This window comes from Vitis riparia, chromosome 19 (assembly GCF_004353265.1).
Source record: "Vitis riparia cultivar Riparia Gloire de Montpellier isolate 1030 chromosome 19, EGFV_Vit.rip_1.0, whole genome shotgun sequence".
Lineage (NCBI taxonomy): Eukaryota > Viridiplantae > Streptophyta > Magnoliopsida > Vitales > Vitaceae > Vitis > Vitis riparia.
The window spans coordinates 18476743-18497859 of NC_048449.1; the positions used below are offsets into that span (position 1 = coordinate 18476743).

Consider the following 21117-nt stretch of genomic DNA (forward strand, 5'->3'; position numbering starts at 1 on the left):
TAATAAATATGTTTTCAAATTTTATATCAAATTCATTTTTATTTTTTTCCAATTCTATTTTCTCTCAATATTTATCTCATATTTATTTTATTTAAACCCAAAATTGTTGAGACCGGAGGAAGAAAAAATAAAGGACAAGAAGGCCACAACTAGTTCTTCCCTTAGCCGGTTAAGTAGATTTCCTTTTCCAAATTTAAAATGGATGGCCAATATGTAATCTTGGACATCCAATGGCTTAAAAACTTTTGGGTATACCCTAGAATTTTCCTTTAATAAAATAGAAAGCTGGATGAGAGTAAAATTTCTGTGTATAAATCTGAACAATTCCCCTTTATGCTTCATTCGAATGTCATCACAGTAGTAAGAATGGCAGATGATATTATTTTCTTAGACTTCTGGCCTAGCATGTTTGGTATGAGGGTTAGAATTGCAGTAGCAGAGAAGGGCCTCAAGTATGAACACAGAGAAGAGGACTTGAGAAACAAGAGTCCTCTACTTCTAGAAACGAACCCAGTTCATAAGAAAATCCCAGTGCTGATCCATAATGGTAAACCCATTTGCGAATCTCTGATAATAGTTGAATATATTGATGAGGTCTGGAAGGACGAATCTCCTTTGTTACCTCAGATCCATACCAGAGAGCTCAAGCCCGATTCTGGGCTGACTATGTAGACAAAAAGGTATGTTTCTGAAGTTAATTTTAAGCTTTCTTTCCCATTAATTGATGGTGACTGCCCCTGATTTTCATTGTGGTGATGGATTTGTAATTACAAAATGCTAAATAGCAGCAAATTGGAATGCCTTTATCTTCATATCTTCATATCTTCATAGTATAACTTTCCTTTTGGTGGCTGACAAAAAACAGATCAAACTATTGAATCCGAGGCCATTTTTTCTTTCATTCCAAAAGTAGTTTTTCAGGGAAAAAGGAAAAAGGAGGGAGGAAAGAAAAGTGAAAAACCAGCTTTTTGGTGAAAATTTAGGTTTCTGCGATTCTATTGTCTTCAAAAAAAAAAATTACCAAGCAGTTCTCTTGATGAAGTCGATCATTCTCCCTTTTTTTTTCTTTAGGAGTATAACAGTATGCAAAATTTTATTCTATTTTTCCTACAATTTTCTGAGCTTCCAAACTGAGGGTTAAATGTTTTCTAAATGATGATTTAAAAAGAAAAAAAAAATCTGGTAATAAGTATCTGAATTGTTTCTTTCCCATCCTTACTGCTAATTTTTTTCTTTACTTGGTTCTGCCATTTGTCCATCTAACCATGAGATTTCTCTGTGTATTCCACAAACTCATCAAATTTATAGTGAAACCTAATAAAATGCAGCAGGAAGTGCCATTGGTTTTGTCCCTGATCTTCCGTGAGTTTGTTTAAGATGTTCCATAGTTCTTATGGCACTTTTAACCCGTTCAGTAACCTTGAGCTTGGGGTTGGATGGAAAGGAATAAGAGGAAGTAGTAAAGAAAGTACAGAAAGTTACCAAGCAAAATTGAAGGAAGGAAAGTTTCAACTCAGTTGTTACATTTTATATAAGAGATATTGGTCATTTTCTGCTTTTAAAAAAACCAAAAAAACAAGAAATGTATGAGAAGGGCCAATGTTTTAAAAATTGGATCGGTCATTTAATAAAAATTTTTATTAATTGACGGTTCAATGGTCGAACAGATGGTTGAACCACGGTCAGACCAGTGGTTGAATTGTGATCGGACCAATGATTGTAGCATGATTGGACCGGTGGTTGAATCATGATCAAACTAGTGGTTGAACCGCGGTTGGACCAATGATTGAATCGCAATCGAACCAGTGGTTATACTATGATCGGACCAATGGTTGAACCACGATCAAATCAGTGGTTGAACCGTGGTCAGACCAGTAGTTGAATCACAATCGGACCAATGATTGTACCGTAGTCGGACCAATGGTTGTACCATAGTCAGACCGATGGTTGTACCATAGTTGAACCGATGGTTGAACCACAATGGAACCCTTGACATCATAATATATAATTTATATATTATTAAAATTTAAAATAATTATAAAAATTTTAAAAAATATATAAATAAATTAAAAATCAATAATATTTAATTTTTATCTTTGATATTATCATATTAAATCATGTACAAGTTCAAAAGTATTAAAATTTTAAATTTTATTAAATGAAATATGTATAATATTTAAATGTAAATATATTAAAAATGAAAGAAAATTTAATTATTTAATTTTAAATAATTTTACAATTTTAAAAATAATTATACTATTTTTATTTAATATTATAAAGTTTTTTAAAACGAATGTATTTTGTAATTTTATTTAATATTATAAATTGTTCCTTTTAAAAAAGAGAACCCAACGTGTGACAATATGAGCTTGCTTGGATGGACTTCTTGCCTATAAAAAAAATATCAATGATTAAATGATTACAGAAGGTGGACCACTTTAAATGATAAAAAGATGAGGGGAGCATTGAAACGTTTCGTTGGATTCACCAACCCGGTCATCAAAACTCTGAAAAAGACATCTTAATAAATGATTTTATGGTCTTTCAATTTCATTCATCCTTTGCCGAAAGAATTAGTTTTTTTTTAATAATTATTATTATATTCTCTTTATTCTTAATAGATTTTACTTGGAATTAAATAAAAGAATTTATCTTTCTCATTCTCAATATTTTACATCAAGGGTAGAAGATGCAAAATCAATAAATTTAAAAGTTACTAAAGTCCATTATTGATGTATAGCATTGTTCATTCTCTAGAAAAAAAAATGTTTATATCAAAATGGGAAAAAGAGCAAACTCAAGACTTAATTGGAATCATAACTTAATCTTTAATTTGATAAAAAGTACTTAACCTCCATGGAACTACAAAATGCAGGTATTCACTCTTGGAAGGATGGTATGGAGAACGAAGGGAGAAGAACAAGAAGCAATTACGAAAGAATACTTAGAATGTCTCAAGGTGTTAGAAGGAGAACTTGGAGATAAGTCCTACTTTGGTGGTGAAAAATTTGGGTTCGTGGATGTGGCTCTTATGCCATTTTATATCTGGTTTTATGCGTATGAGACCTTGGGCAACTTCAGTGTGGAGGCTAAGTGCCCAAAGTTGACAGCATGGGCAAAGAGGTGCATGGAAAAGGAGAGTGTGTCCTCTTCCCTGCCAGACCGCCGCCAGGTCTATGAGTTCCTTTTAGAGTTTAAAAAATTGAATGGTATAGAATAGAACAAGAACAGTGCTAGCTAGCACATAATGTACTTGGATTTTGTGGGGGAGAAGACTTGGGCTAATTACTTGTGTCGTAGTTGGGGTTTGTTTTAGTAATGAAGTTATTATTACTTGCTGAGTTTGGTTTAGAAAGGAAAGTCTAACCTTTGTAACATTTCTTGCTGTGTCATCACTTTTTCCTCTATGCTTTTGGTGGGTTTGATGGGGCAGCTAGAAAAAGGATATTTTGTATTTGAAGTCTTTTCATTTGGCTCTTTCCCTCAAAGATTATCATCAAGTATGTGAAGCAATTTCCTAATAAACAAGGCATGATTGTTGATTATTTTTCAATTATGGAAAAATAATTGAAAAAAATTAAAAAATGTGCCCTATTTTTTTTTATTTAAAATAAAGAATTATTTTCCATTTTATGATTATTAAATGTTTGTTTTATTTTATTTTAAAATTTTGGACAATAGAAAAGTATTTAAAAAAATAATTACCAAATAAATCTAAATCCTTGATTTGATTATGTAAGGCAGAGAAAGAACCTAGAGCCTAATAGGTCTTTTGACCTACCTGATCAGTTAGTGGAGGGGCATTTAGGTTTGCCTATCAGCAGACCAAGCCGTAGAATTGAGTTCATTAGAGCCTCCACACCCACACACATCAACAACGTCCACTTGCCAAAAGGCGCTAGCATTCTGCAAAGGTAACTATTTTGGTATCCCGGTGGGATCTTAAAGTCTTCCAACGCGTTTTCTCTTTTCTAGAAAGAACTTCACAACTAATAGTCTACGTACTTTGCAATCTTCAAACCAAACTCCAAGTGGATTGAGTGACGTAAAAAAGGTGGGTTCCCATACAAGCCCTATCTGGTTTACAAATTTGCCTTCAATTCAAATAAATGTGGTCTTTTATTAATAAATAAATAAATAAAAGCTTAGGTTTTACATAAGTTTTAAATTTTATTTTATTTTGAACAAAAGCAAGTTAACTTGTAATTTTATTTTACAAGTGTTTGAAAAAAAAAGGAGAAACAAGCTCTTGAGTAGCACCATTAGTAATTGCAATATACTTGACTTCTGTTGTGAACAAAGTAGCTATCTATTGTTTCTTTAATGACTAAGAAAAAAACTCCCAAATCAAAATTAAATGCCTAACCCACCAAAGTACTTTTTGGTTTCTCTATATGACTTGCCTAATCACTATCCATGTATTCAACAAGCTCAATCTTGTTAGCATTTCTATAAAAATACCATCACTTTGTATGCCTTTAATATATCATAAGATGCACTTTGGTGTTTGCAAGAGAAACTAGTGTGGAGACTCCATAAATCCGCTTACAAGTCTAACTTCAAACACAATATCTGGTCTTATAAAACTTAAATGTCATAAACTCAAAAACTATCTTCTTAGTAGTAAATAATTTTAGACTTCCAAATTTTAAGTATCTAAAACATAAGTGCCATAACAATTCTCATCATCAAATATAGAACCAAAGCAATGTAAAATTTCCATAATTAATATTTAATGGAAATAAATTATTTTATGTCATTTTTACCTTTGTTATTAGTCTTTTATAATTATCAGTGATTGATGCTATAGATGTCCTTATATATTCACATATCATACCTTTTTTTCTAAAATCTGCCTCATACTTAAAAAGATCTTGATGAACACTTGGAATATATAACACATTGGAGATAAAATTTTGGGATCTATCCTTCAATTTGATGGAAATCTTACCTCTACCTTTAACTGAAACTTCTATCATTCCAAAACTTCACCTCTAAATTAAAAGTCTTTGTCAACTTGGAAAACATCTCTTTCTTATCACACATGTGATTAGTATAGCCTATTATTATGATAAAGCCCTTAAAAGTAGTGACATGATGTAGCATTCAATTTCATATACGATATCAATTTCACTTTACTATCCTACTTTTGCATTATGATATATTTAAGCATTCTAGCATGATCACTTGTATTATATATGACTTGAGTGCATTAGAAGTTGCACAAATGATTCAATTCATGAGTTTCTTACAAGTTAATGAGTTTGTTCACAATTTGTTCATGGGTTTAGGCAATTGATTAGAAGTTATGGTACATTACCTCCTAATTGGTGTGATGACTTGTTTCAGTTGCCAAAATGGATTTCTCATGGTGAACGTACTAGTGTGTATACACATTAAACATGACCTATAAAGATATGATAATAACTAACTGTTGATTTGTCATAGCTTTTCCAAGCTAGTATGTTATATGAGTTCCTAACCTTGAGAGAATATTGCACTATTGCTAAGGTTATCAGTTGCTTTAGCCTACAAGAAAATTCTAAATATATCGTACATTCTCTATGAAAAAATTGGTATTGCTCTTAATACCACTGATAATAACCGAAAGTCCAATAGGGAACACCCAGAGGGGCAGGGGGAAGGGGGCTAATAGGTGATTTTAAAAAATTAAATAAATATTTATTAATTATAACTACTTTTTTTTATCCCAAGATATTATATGGATAACCTGAATATTCAAATAGGATTTCACTCCAATCAAAAAACTTATTTTTATGGTTAATTGATATCCAAAGATTAACAATATATGTTGAAATAAGTTAGGGATAATAATAATAACTACTAGAATGAGCAACCTAACAAACTCAACAATAATCCCAACAAATCAATAATTGGTTATAGGTATAATCACCATAAGATAACCAATTTAACTAACTCAATAACCAATTAACCAATTAATCTAATAAATTTAATATCTTCAACTAGAATATATGCAGGAATAAATATAAACCTTTTAGAATAACCCTACAAGATATTAGGTTAAAACAAATTAACTCATTCTAGGCACATAATATCAAATATAAAGAGATGGACAATGAGTTACAAGATTTTTTTGTGGAAAACCCCCATAAACTGTGAAGATAAAAAACCACGAGGTCTAAAACCCATCAATCAAAATCCATTATTCCAAATCAAGTCACACAGATTTACCTAATTGTTTTACTATAAGGACTTACTCTCTAATATTACAACTTGAACCATGTTTACAACGCAACAACTACCTGTTGCTCTCTGGTAGATCCTTCGGTACCTTTAAAGGGATTATGGTCTTCAACCAACAATTAAAAAAATTGAATCCTTGAATGAGAGAATGATAATGATTTGGAAAATAAGGATTTTCTCACCAAAGAGTACCTCTAAAGAATAAGAGGTCTCTCAACAACCTCTAAGATTTCTATGATATTTCTAATCTTCGATCTCAAACCCCAAAAAGGTTACAAGAGAGGTATGTGTAGGAAAAAGCCATAAGGATTTCAGTATCTCAAGTTACCAAATTAGAGTTTGACTGAAATTCATTCAAAATACATTTCTAAACTCGACAGGACGGTCATGATCGCTTGAACAAACTTAGACCGCTTGAGAGGTTCCTTCCTCTTGAGCGAGTTAACCTACTTGAGCATGATTAACCGCTTGAGTGGCCCCTACTTCTTTTGAAAAAAAAAATTAAACATTGCAAGTCCAGAAATGATATCAAATCGTTTGTACCTCGAATAAGCCTTATATGTCACAAGTCAAACCTTTTTAGATGTACCAATGACTTCCCGGTTGGATAAACAATAACCCTTGATCTTCAATAGAGAGTAAATCACTATCTAAAACAACTTCTATGGCCAAACATAAATTGGAACAAAATTGCCAACATATAAACAAGACTCAATGTCCTAACATCCTATAAATTAGGAAATTGGTTGTCTAAGTAAGTGACAAAAGATATTCTCAATAAAGACACCATTTTATCTCATTAATTTGAGATAGTATATCCTTATGGGTGATCCTAAGGATCTATGATCATGTAGTCTATGGCCATAGCTATTCTTGTAATGGAATTGGCATATGGCTTTTATAGACAAGAATATGTCAATTGATCATGATACAAAAAGATTTGGGAATCAACAAATTGAAAGGTTGATAGTTACTACCATATTAGATTACAAACAACAATTCATGGGAAACTTACATGAAATGCATAGTAGTTTACAAACCTAAGTTTTGTATCTCAATTTAATATCATAAGATATTATAGTATAATTGACTCTCTTTAATGGAATGTTAAGTCAACTTTAAAATTTGATTATGATGAAGCAATATTTTCATCTAGTGGTTTCTACTTACGCTCACATTCTTTGGTGAAATTTATTTCAAGAAATTTTTTAGTACTTAATTACAAGTATGCATAAGGGATGTTTTTGTATAAGCACAAAATTACAAAGAAACTTATAATTAAATAGCTTATAGCTAGGTTCTTCTTGGGTTCTTTAATTAGTTAGAGTATTTTTAAGCTAGTTAATTAAATAAGACCATTAAGGCTAGATTCAGTGACCTAGAACCATGGGATGACCTGTAGTCACTTAAGCCCAATCATGAGTTCACATAAACTCTCTTAGGGCTTAGGGTTAGACTAATAATTGTCTTTTATTCTTTTAGAGAGAGAGATCCTAGCCACCAAGCTCTTTATAGAGAAAACTCATACTTCTCTAATGCAAAGATCCAAGAGAAAGACATCAAGTAGAAGATTATGGTCTTTGAGACTATCTTCTAGAACTTGGAAAGGGATTTGGGAACATCCAAATCCAAAGGTATGGTTCCTAACAACACCCTAGAGTAATTTTTGAAAAATTGGGCATATTTTGTTGCACCTAGGAATTTAGTACTTGCACTCTTTATGATGGGATAAACACAAACAATGCACAACCAGATTTTATCCCCTCTTGTGAGAACCTAATAGGAATCAATCAAATAGAGCAACAAGAATTCACCCAATCAGCAAGTATATGAACACCAACAATTTTTAGCATGGAAAACCTTCTCCAATGTAAGAAGTAAAAACCACGGGACCTTTAGGCCACTTAAAACCTCCACTACTATAATCAATGGGTTACACAATTCTCTCTAGATAAAACTAGAGGCATACATCAACCATATCTCAAGACAAATTAATCTTGGCAATTTCAACAACTTTGCATAATAAAGACAATGGAGAAATCTCACCAAACACAACAACTGTTCTTGGACTGAAATATAACTGTTCTGAACTCCAAATCCAATTTCCACTGTTCAGAATAAAGATCAATGAGTTTCTGAACATGCTCACCAAAAATCAGCTCAATCAAACCATGGATTAATCTTGATCAAAGCTCATGATCAAAACTATCCGGATAGACAACTCACCAAGATAGAGGCTCTGTTCTCGGACTGAAAGAAGACAGTCCAGAACTCCAAATCCGATCTTCACCATTCAGATTGAAGATCAATGAGTCATGAACCTCTCCTCCAAATATTAGATCGATCGACCGACAAAAGAAGCAGGATCGAATATTTGATGAAATCTGGATTGTGAAGAAAAACTGGGTTTTTTCTCTTTAACTATAAAAATGGTGGTTCTCCTCTTCTCTCTCTTTTCTCCTTCTACTCTCTTTCTATTCTACCTTTGGTGGCTGTAAAAAATTTGGAAGAAAAAGAAGAAGAAGAGGGATTCTTCTTCTAACCCTTTTATATTAAGGCCTAAGAGACCTTAAATTTTGGGCTCTTAATTTGGGTCTTCCACATGAGGAAAAACCTAACAAATCTCCCCATTTCCGCTAATGTGGAGGGACTCGCCATCCCGACGATTGAACAACAAACTTCAAGCTTCTCCCTTGGTAAGGACTTCATTAACATATCTGAGCCATTGTAATCGGTATACATCTTCTCAAGTTCAAACAAGTTGTTATTGAGAGCATCTCTCATCCAATGATACCTCACATCAATGTGTTTTGATCTTGCATGAAAGGTAGAATTCTTACTAAGGTGAATGACGCTCTAGTTATCATAGTATACCACATAGCATTGCTGCTTAAACCCGAGCTTATGTATGAAACGCTTCATCCACAACAACTCTTTACATGCTTTTGTTGTTGCAATGTACTCTGCCTCTGTTGTAGAAAGTGCAACACATTTCTGTAGTCTTGATTGCCAAGACACAACACCTCCTAAGAATGTCATCAAATAGCCTGAAGTAGACCTTCTATTATCTACATCCCCTGCCATGTCTGAATCAATGTAGCCAACAAGTACTGGTTTCCCACTTCCAAAAGTGAGTTTCAACTTGGAAATGCCTCGCAAATATCTCATAATCTACTTAACTGCCTCCCAATGTAGTCTTCCTGGATTAGATAGAAAGTGGCTAACAAAACCAACTGCATAAGCTATGTCTGATCTACTACATACCATGGCATACATCAAACTTCCTACTGTTAAGGCATACATAACTCTTCTCATGTGTTCCTTTTCCTTATCTATAGAAGGGTTATGTCTACTGCTTAGCTTAAAGTGACTAGCTAGAGGAGAACTAACCACTTTAGCGTTGCTCATGTTAAATCTTTCAAGCACCTTTTCAATATATTGCTCCTGTGACATATACAACTTCTTGGATGCTCTATCTCGCTCAATTCTAATACCAAGAATTTTCTTTCCTGGCCTCAAATCCTTCATGGAAAATGATTTGCTTAACTGCTTCTTCAACTTATCAATTCTTGAAACATTTCTACCAACAATCAAGATATCATCAACATAGAGCAAAAATATAACAAAATCATCATCAGAGAATTTCTGCACAAATACACAATGGTCAGAAGTAGTTTTTCGGTAGCCTTGCTCCCCCATAACTAATTCAAACTTCTTATACCACTGCTTCAGTGCCTGCTTCAAGCCATAAAGACTTTTCTTCAACTTACACACATAATCCTCTTTTCTTTTTATTGTGAAACCCTCTGGTTGTTCCATATAAATTTCTTTGTCTAAATCATCATGGAGAAATGTAGTCTTAACATCCATCTATTCAATCTCCAAATCAAGACTAGCTGCTAAGCCCAACACTACACGAATATACGACATCTTAACAACAGGAGAAAAAATCTCATCAAAATCAATACCTTTCTTTTGACTGAACCCTTTGACAACCAATCTAGCTTTGTAACGTGGCTGTGAAGTGTGTTCTTCTTGTTTCACTTTGTAAACCCACCTATTCTTCAAAGCTCTTTTTCCCTTTGGCAACTTGGCAAGCTCAAAAGAATGATTCTCATGCAATGACTTCATCTCATCTTGCATAGCATCAACCCACTTCATCTTATTTTCATCTCCCATGGCTTCCTCTTAACTTTCAAGTTCTTCCTCGTCAATTAATAATACATAATCATCAACAAAATACCGTGTGGAATGATGTTGGTCTCTGGAATTCCTCCTGAGTGGAATATCTGGTGGAGCCTTTGCTACTGGTGACTGCTCATGAACATCATCATCCATCTCAACCTGTGTGGGAGTTTCAACATCACCAATGTCATGTTGGTCATCATGTGCTTCATCTTCAACCTGTGTAGGAAGATGTGTCAAAGGAACTGGATCTAAGTCAATCAGATTATCATTATACTGAAACTCTATTGTATCAGTCTTCTCAATGTCCTATATGGTATGATCTTCCATAAACATAGCATCTCAGCTTCTTACAAGATTTTTCTGTACCGGATCATAAAACCTGTAACTAAGCTCATCCTAACCATAGCCAATGAATACACAAGGTCTTGTCTTAGCATTAAGCTTAGACCTCTCATCTTTCAGAATGTGCATAAAAGCCTTGCATTCAAAGACACACAAGTGATCATAAGAGATTTCATTATCTGACCAAATTCTATCCGGATCATCAAATTCTAAAGGAACACATGGTGTAAGATTGAGAACATGTACAACAATATTCAAAGCCTCACCTCAAAAGGATCTTGGCAACTGTGACTGCGAAAGTAAACATCTCACCCTTTCAACCAGTGTCTTATTCATTCTCTCAGCCAACCCATTCAATTAAGGAGTCTTAGGAGGTGTCTTTTGATGTCGAATACCATATTGTCTACAATACTCATCAAAAGAACCAAAATACTCACCACCATTATCAGTTCGGATGCATTTCAATTTTTCACTAGATTGTCTCTCAACAAGAGCATGAAACTGCTTAAATCTAACACTTGGTCTTTTGTTTTCAAGGTATACACCCAAATCTTTCTTAAATGATCATCTATAAAAGTCACAAAATATAGAGATCCGCCAGGTGTTTTTGTTTTCATAGGACCACACACATCAGAATACACTAAATCAAGCATACTTTGTTTCCTTGTATGGTAATGTGTTTTGAATGCAACTCTGGTCTGCTTTCCTGCTAAGCAATGAGCACACCTTTTCAAAGATCCCTTCTGCATAACCAGAAAGAAGATTATTCTTAGCCAAAATCATCAAGCCCTTATCACTCATGTGACAGAGTCTATTGTGCCAAAGCTCAACTGTGCCATCATCACCCACTGCATTGATACTGAAATTAATTACCCTTGTCTGCATTAAATACAATGAGGAACACTTCCTTCCTTTTGCTACCACCATAGAACGTCTAGTGAGCTTCCACTTACTATCACGAAAGGTGTTGCAAAACCCTTCATCATCAAGCTTACCTATGGAGATTAAATTCATGCGGATATCCGGAATGTGTTTGACATTCTTCAAAATCAACACAGTACCATTACTAGTCTCCAAACGCACATTTCCCATACCAATGGCTTTAGCTGAGCCATCATTACCCATCTTAACACTTCCAAAATCACCGGATGTGTAGGATGTAAAGAAATATTTCCGAGGTGTAGCATGGATTGAGGCACCACTTTCAATCACCCAACTGATCTCCTGGCAAGCAAAATTAACAACATCAGTATCATAAACAATAAGGAAATCTAAAGTGGTAGTGTCAACTTGATCATCTTCACCACTATTGTCATTCTTCTTATCCTTCACTTTCCCTTGTTTCATATATCTCTTCAATTGGCGACAATACTTATAAGCCCTTTCAAATGGCAATAGTGACACTCAACATTGGCAAACTTGTTAGTCTTGCTTTTGCTTCTATCTCTGTTCTTCGGACTTCTACTCTTACTTCTCCCATTTTTTTCAGTAACTAAGACATCTGACTATGAAGAAGAACCCTGTGAATTTCTTCTCATCTCTTCATTCAGAACACAACTCTTAACCAAATCCATATTCATAGTACCATCTAGGGCTGAGTTAGACAAAGAAGTTCTAAATGTCTCCCACGAGTCTGGCAACGTACCAAGAAGCCACAACCCTTGCACCTCTTCCTCAAACTTGATATTCATTCCAACCAACTGATTAATAATACCTTGGAATGTATTCAAGTGATCTATCATAGGAGTTCCATCTTGATACTTCAAGCTAATCATCTTCTTGATAAAAAACAATTTATTGTTACCAATCTTTCGAGCATATAACTGTTTGAGCTTATTCCATAGACTCCATGTATGTTTCTCTTCACTAACATGATTGAGAACATTATCATCTACCCATTGTTTGATATAACCACAAACCTGCCGATGAAGTAAATTCCATTTTGCATCAGTTTTATTTTCTGGCTTTTCAAAAGCAAACACAGGCAAATAATAATCCTGCACATACAATAAGTCTTCCATTTTTCCTTTCCAAACATGATAATTGGAGCCATTTAGAGTAATCATTTTACTTGTATTGCTTTCCATTATTCTACACAAGGCACAAATTATCTTGAACCAATGCTCTGATACAACTTTGATGGGATAAACACAAACAATGCACAACCAGATTTTATCCCCTCTTGTGAGAACCTAATAGGAATCAATCAAATAGAGCAACAAGAATTCACTCAATCAACAAGTCTATGAACACCAACAATTTTTAGCGTGGAAAACCTTTTCCAATGTAAGAAGTAAAAACCACGGGACCCTTAGTCCACTTAAAAACTCCACTAATATAATCAATGGGTTACACAATTCTCTCTAAATAAAACTAGAGGCATACATCAACCATATATCAAGACAAATTAATCTTGGTAATTTCAACAACTTTGCATAAATGGAGAAATCTCACCAAACACAGCCACTGTTCTCAGACTGAAATATAACTGTTCCAAACTCCAAATCCAATCTTCACTGTTTAGAATGAAGATCAATGACTCTGAACGTGCTCACCAAAAATCAGCTCAATCGAACCACAGATTAACCTTGATCGGAGCTCATGATCAAAACTGTCTGGATAGAAAACTCACCAAAATAGAGGCTTTATTCTCGAACTAAAAGACGACCGTTCGAAACTCCAAATCTGATCTTCATCGTTCATATTGAAGATCAATGAGTCAAAAACCTCTCCTCCAAATTGAAAGTCGATCGGCCCATAGACGAAGCGGGATCAGACCTTTGATGAAATCTGGACAATGAAGAAAAACTGAGTTTTTATCTCTAACTTCAAAAATGGTTGTTCTCCCCTTCTCTCTCTTTTCTCCTTCTACTCTCTTTTTCTTCTACCTCCGGTGGCTGCAAAAAAAAAAAAAAAAAAAAAATGGAAGAAGAAGAAGAAGAGGGATTCTTCTTCTAACCCTTTAATATAAAGGCTTAAGAGACCTTAAATTTTGGGCTCTTAATTTGGGCCTTCCACATGAGGAAAAACCCAACACTTTAATCTAGATCCAATGCTTAGATCGATTTTTTAATTTAACACCAATATCTAAAAACCATGTCCTTTTGTTTTCATCCTTTGAAACACTACATGCTAATAAGGTCTCTAGATTTTCACTTTTATTTTCTAAGCCATTAGCCTAAAAATTCTTCTCATTTGATCTTCTAGCCCTAACTTCTAATGCCATATTTTTCACAATTATAATATTGAATATGAGATTTATTATTTCTTTTAGTTAAAGTATTACATTTTCCTTCTTTTGGGCCTGATTTGGAATTTCCTTGTCCTCCATTCCACCAAATCTAACCTTTCTTACTTGATTAAGAATAATTTTTAGAATCCTCTTTTGCTTTTCTAAGACTTAGTTGGCTTTGTAATGCTTCTTTCATCTCAATCTACAACCTTTCATCAAAGTGTTATTCATATGCTTGCAAGGAACCCATCAATTCATTAACATCATGGTATTGAGACTTTCAATTCTTCAATTCTTGTTATACTTGAATCACATGGTTAAGATTCAAATAATTTTCTCAATAACTTGGAGATCTAAAACATTTTTTCCATTACATTTCATCTGATTGAGAAAAGCTAATGGCTACTAAAAATAGTCAAACTCCTTACAAAAGCTAATGTCTACTAAAAATAATTGAAGATTGATTACTACCCAAAAAGTGCTATTTTGCGCCTTTAATTCATTATGTTTTAAGCACTTTTGTGTAGTAGTTCTCCATTTTTATTCCAATTGGCATGTTAAGGACCTAGCAATGACTTCTAATCATATTTGTGGCTAGTTTTAGTGTTTTGAAAGCTTTTTGGATCATTAAGACAAGCCAAGTAAAGGAGAGAAGCAAAGAGGAAACAGAGTGAAGAAAACAGAGGACATCAGCTGCAGTCTTCCTTCGCACTTTTGGAGCACTTCCTGAAGTCCATTTTCTACATGTTATATACCATTTCAAAGCTCAGGAAGTCAAGAATCTAACGTTTCAAACCGTGTATGATTTGGAGCTGAAATGAGGAAGATATTACCTTCGGAAGACAACTGCATCAAGCTGAGAGAATTTCGCACCAGCCCATGCAAGTGCGAATTTCGCACCAACAGCCCATGCAAGTGCGAATTTCGCACCAGCCCATGCGACTTTGGTTCGAAATCTCCTCTGTTCTGCCAACTCCACATGAGATCTTTTCTTTTGTATTTTTTTGATGTAAATTCCTTTCTTATCCTTGTAATTAGCCAATCACAAGCTTTGCTTTGTAAAGACTATAAGAGTGGTGGAAATCATCTCTCGAAACAACTTACGTATATTTTACACTTAGTGAAATACAGGATCTCTTTGCTTTCCTTTTCTCTCTACTATTTTCTTTTTCTTGGAAGCCAAACAACCTCTGAGGATGTTTTCCCAGAGGATGAGAGGCTAAACCTTTGGTTTCTTGGAGTGAAGGAAGCTAGGTGAAAAGTCCAGATGCAAAGTGGAAAACTCTCGTGCATTAAATACAGGTAGTTGGAGTTCATAAATGGCTTTTAAATCTAAAGTTTTGCTTTAAATCCCTTAGAATCACTTTGAATGGCCAATACATGATAAGCTTTAGGTCTCTGTGGATACTTATTGCTAGATCCACATCAGACCATTAGTTATCATGTACGAGCCATTGGAAAGTGGCTCAAGGTGAAGACCCATAGTGTCTAAAGCCATTAATGGAACTTGACTACCATTTCTATTGACTTTTTATGGATTAAATCTTCATTGTTAAACCTATACCGGTTCGGGAAACAACCATCCTTTATGTTGTTGTCCCCAATACGAGATGAGAAATCCGGAATTTCCACTTTGCATTCTGAACTTGATCCTAGCAACCCTTAGCTCCGGGAGACTTTCTTTCTTCCATTTTTACCTAGTTCTATGTTAGTTTAGTTTCAAACACCACTTTCAAAACAAATTTTATTTTCTTTTAAACTTTAAGTTTTTGACAAAGGAAATCATCAGATTCAATTTCTAATCTTGAGTCTATCACTGGTAGAATGAAAACCCATCCCAGAGTTCGACCCTAGAGCTGCTATACTATAGTAGCTTTGCTACGCTAGTATGAGGTCATAGGATTTATAAATATTTTTTATTAAAATACCCAACTGGGCACGAATCAAAATGGCGCCGTTGCCGGGGATGGTGCCACGATACAGTGATACAACTTTTTAGAGGCTACTTGTGATTTCCATCACAAGTTTGGTGAATTCCTTTTTCACTAACTTCATTTCCTTTCTTTTAATTGTAGAATTCCTTTTGTTAAGTTTACTTTCATTTTCTTTCTAACCTTAACTTTCTTCTAGCTTTCTTTTGTTTTTGTTGTCTTTGTTTTGTTTTCAGGTAAGTTGTAACTTGTGCATGCCCTATTGGATTCGGGACCAAGAGGGAAGACTAGTAAGGATAGAGAATCCTCAAGACACAGAGTTGGATATCTGTGTAAACATCATGGACCCTCCACAAGAGGATCAGAATTCTCAACACGGTCAAGGGGGTAATCCAAATGCATATCTATCCATGAGGGATAGAATGCACCCACCAAGGATGAGTGCACCCTCATGCATCGTACCTCCTCTTGAGCAGCTGATTATAAGGCCCCATATTGTGCCCCTCCTACCAAATTTCCATGGAATGGAGAGTGAGAACCCATATGCCCACATCAAGGAGTTTGAGGAGGTGTGCAATACTTTTAGAGAGGGAGGAGCTTCAATAGACTTGATGAGACTCAAGCTATTCCCTTTTACTTTGAAGGACAAGGCAAAAATATGGCTTAACTCTTTAAGGCCAAGGAGCATAAGGAATTGGGTTGATCTTCAGGCCGAATTTTTGAAGAAATTTTTCCCCACCCATAGGACCAATGGGTTGAAGAGACAAATCTCAAACTTTTCTGCAAAGAAAATGAGAAGTTCTATGAATGTTGGGAAAGGTATATGGAGGCCATCAATGCTTGTCCTCATCATGGCTTTGATACATGGCTCTTGGTGAGCTATTTTTATGATGGGATGTCTTCCTCCATGAAGCAAATTCTTGAAACCATGTGTGGGGGAGATTTTATGAGTAAGAATCCGGAAGAAGCCATGGACTTTTTAAGTTATGTATCTGAGGTATCAAGAGGATGGGATGAGCCCAACTCAAGAGAAAAAGGAAAGTTCCTCTCAACCAAATCCAAAGGGTGGAATGTACATGTTAAGTGAAGACATGGACATGAAAGCTAAGGTGGCAACAATGGCAAGGAGGTTGGAAGAACTTGAGTTGAAAAAAATGCATGAAGTCCAAGCCATTTCCGAGACACAAGCCCATGTCATGCCATGCACCATTTGCCAATCATGTGATCATGTGGTAGATGAGTGCCCAACCATCCCAGCTGTGAGGGAGATGTTAGGTGATCAAGCCAATGTTGTGGGGCAATTTAGGCCCAACAACAATGCACCTTATGGAAACACCTATAATTCAAGCTGGAGAAACCATCCAAATTTTTCTTGGAAACCAAGGCCACCTCCATACCAACCACAAGCCCAAACCCAAGCACCTCAACAAACCTCTTCAGTGGAGCAAGCCATTGTGAACCTAAGTAAAGTCATGGGTGACTTTGTGGGTGAACAAAAGGCAATCAACTCCCAATTGCACCAAAAGATTGAAAATGTTGAGAGTTCTCAAATTAAGAGAATGGATGGGATGCAAAATGATCTATCTCAGAAGATAGATAATATTCAATACTCCATCTCTAGGCTTACCAACCTCAACACAGTGAATGAGAAAGGAAAGTTTCCCTCTCAACCAAGCCAAAATCCAAAGGGTGTTCATGAAGTTGAAACCCAAGATGGGGAGTCTTCAAAGTTGAGGGAGGTCAAAGCTGTGATCACCTTGAGGAGTGGGAAGGAGGTTGATCAACCCTTGCCTAAGGTGAGGCAAGATGAAGAACTCATGTCAAAGAGAACCTTGGTTAAAGAGAGCAATAACCAAGAAGAGAAGAGTGGGAAGAAAAATGCATCTAAATCAAGCATTGAAGAAGAGCCAAGGATAGTGATTAAAGAGGATATGATGAAGAAACATATGCCTCCCCCTTTTCCTCAAGCTTTACATGGAAAGAAGGGAATCAAGAATTCATCAGAAATTCTTGAAGTTTTGAGACAAGTGAAGGTGAATATACCCTTACTTGATATGATCAAGCAAGTCCCCACATATGCAAAATTTTTAAAGGACTTGTGCACGGTCAAGAGAGGGTTACATGTGACAAAGAAGGCATTCCTCACTGAGCAAGTAAGTGCATCATTCAGAGTAAGTCTCCAGTTAAGTACAAAGATCCGGGATGTCCCACCATTTCAGTCAACATTGGAGGGACACATGTGGAGAAGGCTTTACTAGACTTGGGGGCAAGTGTGAATTTGCTCCCATACTCTGTGTATAAGCAACTGGGACTTGGAGGATTGAAGCCCACAACCATCACTCTCTCCTTAGCTGATAGGTCAGTCAAAATCCCAAGGGGGGTGATAGAGGATGTTCTAGTTCAAGTGGACAAATTCTACTATCCCGTGGATTTTGTGGTGCTTGATACTGATCCCACTGTTAAGGAAGCAAATTATGTGCCAATCATCCTTGGGAGACCTTTCCTAGCTACCTCCAATGCCATCATCAATTGTAGGAATGGGGTGATGCAGCTCACATTTGGAAACATGACCTTGGAATTAAACATATTCCACCTATGCAAGAGGCATCTTCACCCAGAAGAGGAGGAAGGATTGGAGGAGGTGTGCTTGATCAACACTTTGGTTGAAGAGCATTGTGACAAGAATTTAGAAGAGAGCTTGAACGAAAGCCTTGGAGTGCTTGAAGAAGGGTTACCTGAACCCTCTGATGTGTTAGCCATCATGTCTCCTTGGAGGAGACGGGAAGAGATCTTACCACTGTTCAATAAGGAGGACTCACAAGGAGCAGCTATGGAGGACCCTCCAAAGCTAGTTTTGAAGCCACTTCCTGTTGATTTGAAGTATGCATATTTGGAGGAAGATGAGAAATGTCCAGTGGTGGTTTCTTCAACTCTCACAAGTGATCAAGAGGATAGTCTTTTGGGAGTCCTCAGAAAATGCAAAAAAGCCATTGGATGGCAAATTTCTGATCTGAAAGGGATTAGCCCTTTGGTATGCACCCACCATATCTACATGGAGGAAGATGCAAAACCAGTGAGGCAGCCCCAGAGGAGGTTGAATCCTCACATGCAAGAGGTGGTAAGGGGTGAAGTTCTGAAGCTACTTCAAGCAGGGATCATATATCCCATTTCAGATAGCTTGTGGGTGAGCCCAACCCAAGTAGTCCCAAAGAAATCTGGAATTACTGTGATCCAGAATGAGAAAGGGGAGGAAGTCTCTACACGTCTTACCTCAGGATGGAGGGTGTGTATAGACTACAGGAGGTTGAATTCAGTGACTAGGAAGGACCATTTCCCATTGCCTTTCATGGACCAAGTCCTTGAGAGAGTCTCAGGGCATCCTTTCTACTGTTTTTTGGATGGTTACTCGGGGTACTTCCAAATAGAGATTGATTTGGAAGATCAAGAAAAGACAACCTTCACTTGCCCCTTTGGTACTTTTGCCTATAGGAGGATGCCCTTTGGTCTATGTAATGCACCTGCAACTTTCCAAAGATGTATGCTAAGCATCTTCAGTGATATGGTGGAGCGCATCATGGAAGTCTTCATGGATGACATCACTGTATATGGAGGTTCTTATAGGAGTGTTTGTTGCATTTAGAAGCTGTTCTCCAAAGATGTATTGAGAAAGACCTAGTGCTAAATTGGGAGAAGTGCCATTTTATGGTACAACAAGGAATTGTCTTAGGACATATAATCTCCAAGAATGGCATTGAGGTAGATAAGGCAAAGGTGGAGCTAATTGTTAAGTTGCCACCTCCCACAAATGTTAAAGGAATTAGGCAATTCCTAGGACATGCCGGGTTCTATAGGAGGTTCATTAAGGATTTCTCAAAAATCTCAAAACCTCTTTGTGAACTCTTGGTAAAGGATGCCAAGTTTGTGTGGGATGAGAAATGTCAGAAGAGTTTTGAGGAACTGAAGCAATTCCTCACAACTGCACCAATAGTGAGAGCCCCAAATTGGAAATTACCTTTTGAGGTAATGTGTGATGCAAGTGATCTTGCTATGGGGGCTGTTTTGGGGCAAAGAGAAGATGGAAAGCCCTATGTGATTTATTATGCAAGCAAAACTTTGAATGAGGCTCAAAGGAACTACACAACTACTGAGAAGGAGTTGTTGGCAGTAGTTTTTGCCTTGGATAAGTTTCGTGCCTATTTGGTAGGGTCCTTATAGTGGTGTTCACTGACCATTCTGCTTTGAAGTACTTGCTAACCAAGCAAGATGCCAAGGCAAGATTGATAAGATGGATCCTTTTGCTTCAAGAATTCAATCTCCAAATCCGGGATAAAAAGGAGTAGAAAATGTGGTAGCTGACCACTTGTCAAGACTTGTGATAGCACATGACTCACATGGTCTACCTATCAATGATGACTTCCCTGAGGAGTCTCTCATGTCAATAGAGGTAGCTCCATGGTATTCTCACATTGCAAATTACTTGGTTACTGGAGAAGTTCCAAGTGAGTGGAGTGCCCAAGACAAGAGCATTTCTTTGCTAAGATCCATGCCTATTATTGGGAGGAGCCTTTTCTCTTCAAATATTGTGCGGATCAAATCATAAGGAAATGTGTTCCTGAACAAGAGCAATCAGGAATTCTATCCCATTGTCATGATAGTGCATGTGGAGGTCATTTTGCTTCCCAGAAAACAGCCATGAAGTGGTCCAATCAGGTTTTTGGTGGCCCTCTCTTTTCAAGGATGCCCACTCTATGTGCAAGGGATGTGATCGGTGTCAAAGGCTAGGGAAGCTAACACGCCGGAATATGATGCCCTTGAACCCCATCTTGATAGTGGATGTCTTTGATGTTTGGGGGATAGACTTCATGGGACCATTTCCAATGTCATTTGGACACTCCTACATTTTGGTGGGAGTGGATTATGTCTCTAAGTGGGTAGAAGCAATCCCATGTAGGAGCAATGATCATAAGGTGGTTCTCAAATTTCTCAAGGAGAACATCTTTTCAAGATTTGGAGTGCCTAAGCCATTATAGTGATGGAGGAACCCACTTTTGCAACAAGCCTTTTGAGACTCTTCTAGCCAAATATGGGGCAACACAAGGTAGCTACACCTTATCACCCTCAAACAAGTGGCCAAGTTGAGTTAGCCAACCGGGAAATCAAGAATATACTGATGAAGTGGTGAATGTGAATAGGAAGGAT

At 36.3% G+C, this 21117-nt stretch overlaps 1 pseudogene; it reads left to right on the plus strand.

Annotated features, from left to right (window-relative positions):
- The first annotated feature begins 322 nt into the window (after positions 1-322).
- Positions 323-3454, plus strand: LOC117908663 (annotated as a pseudogene).
- The last annotated feature ends 17663 nt before the right edge of the window (positions 3455-21117 follow it).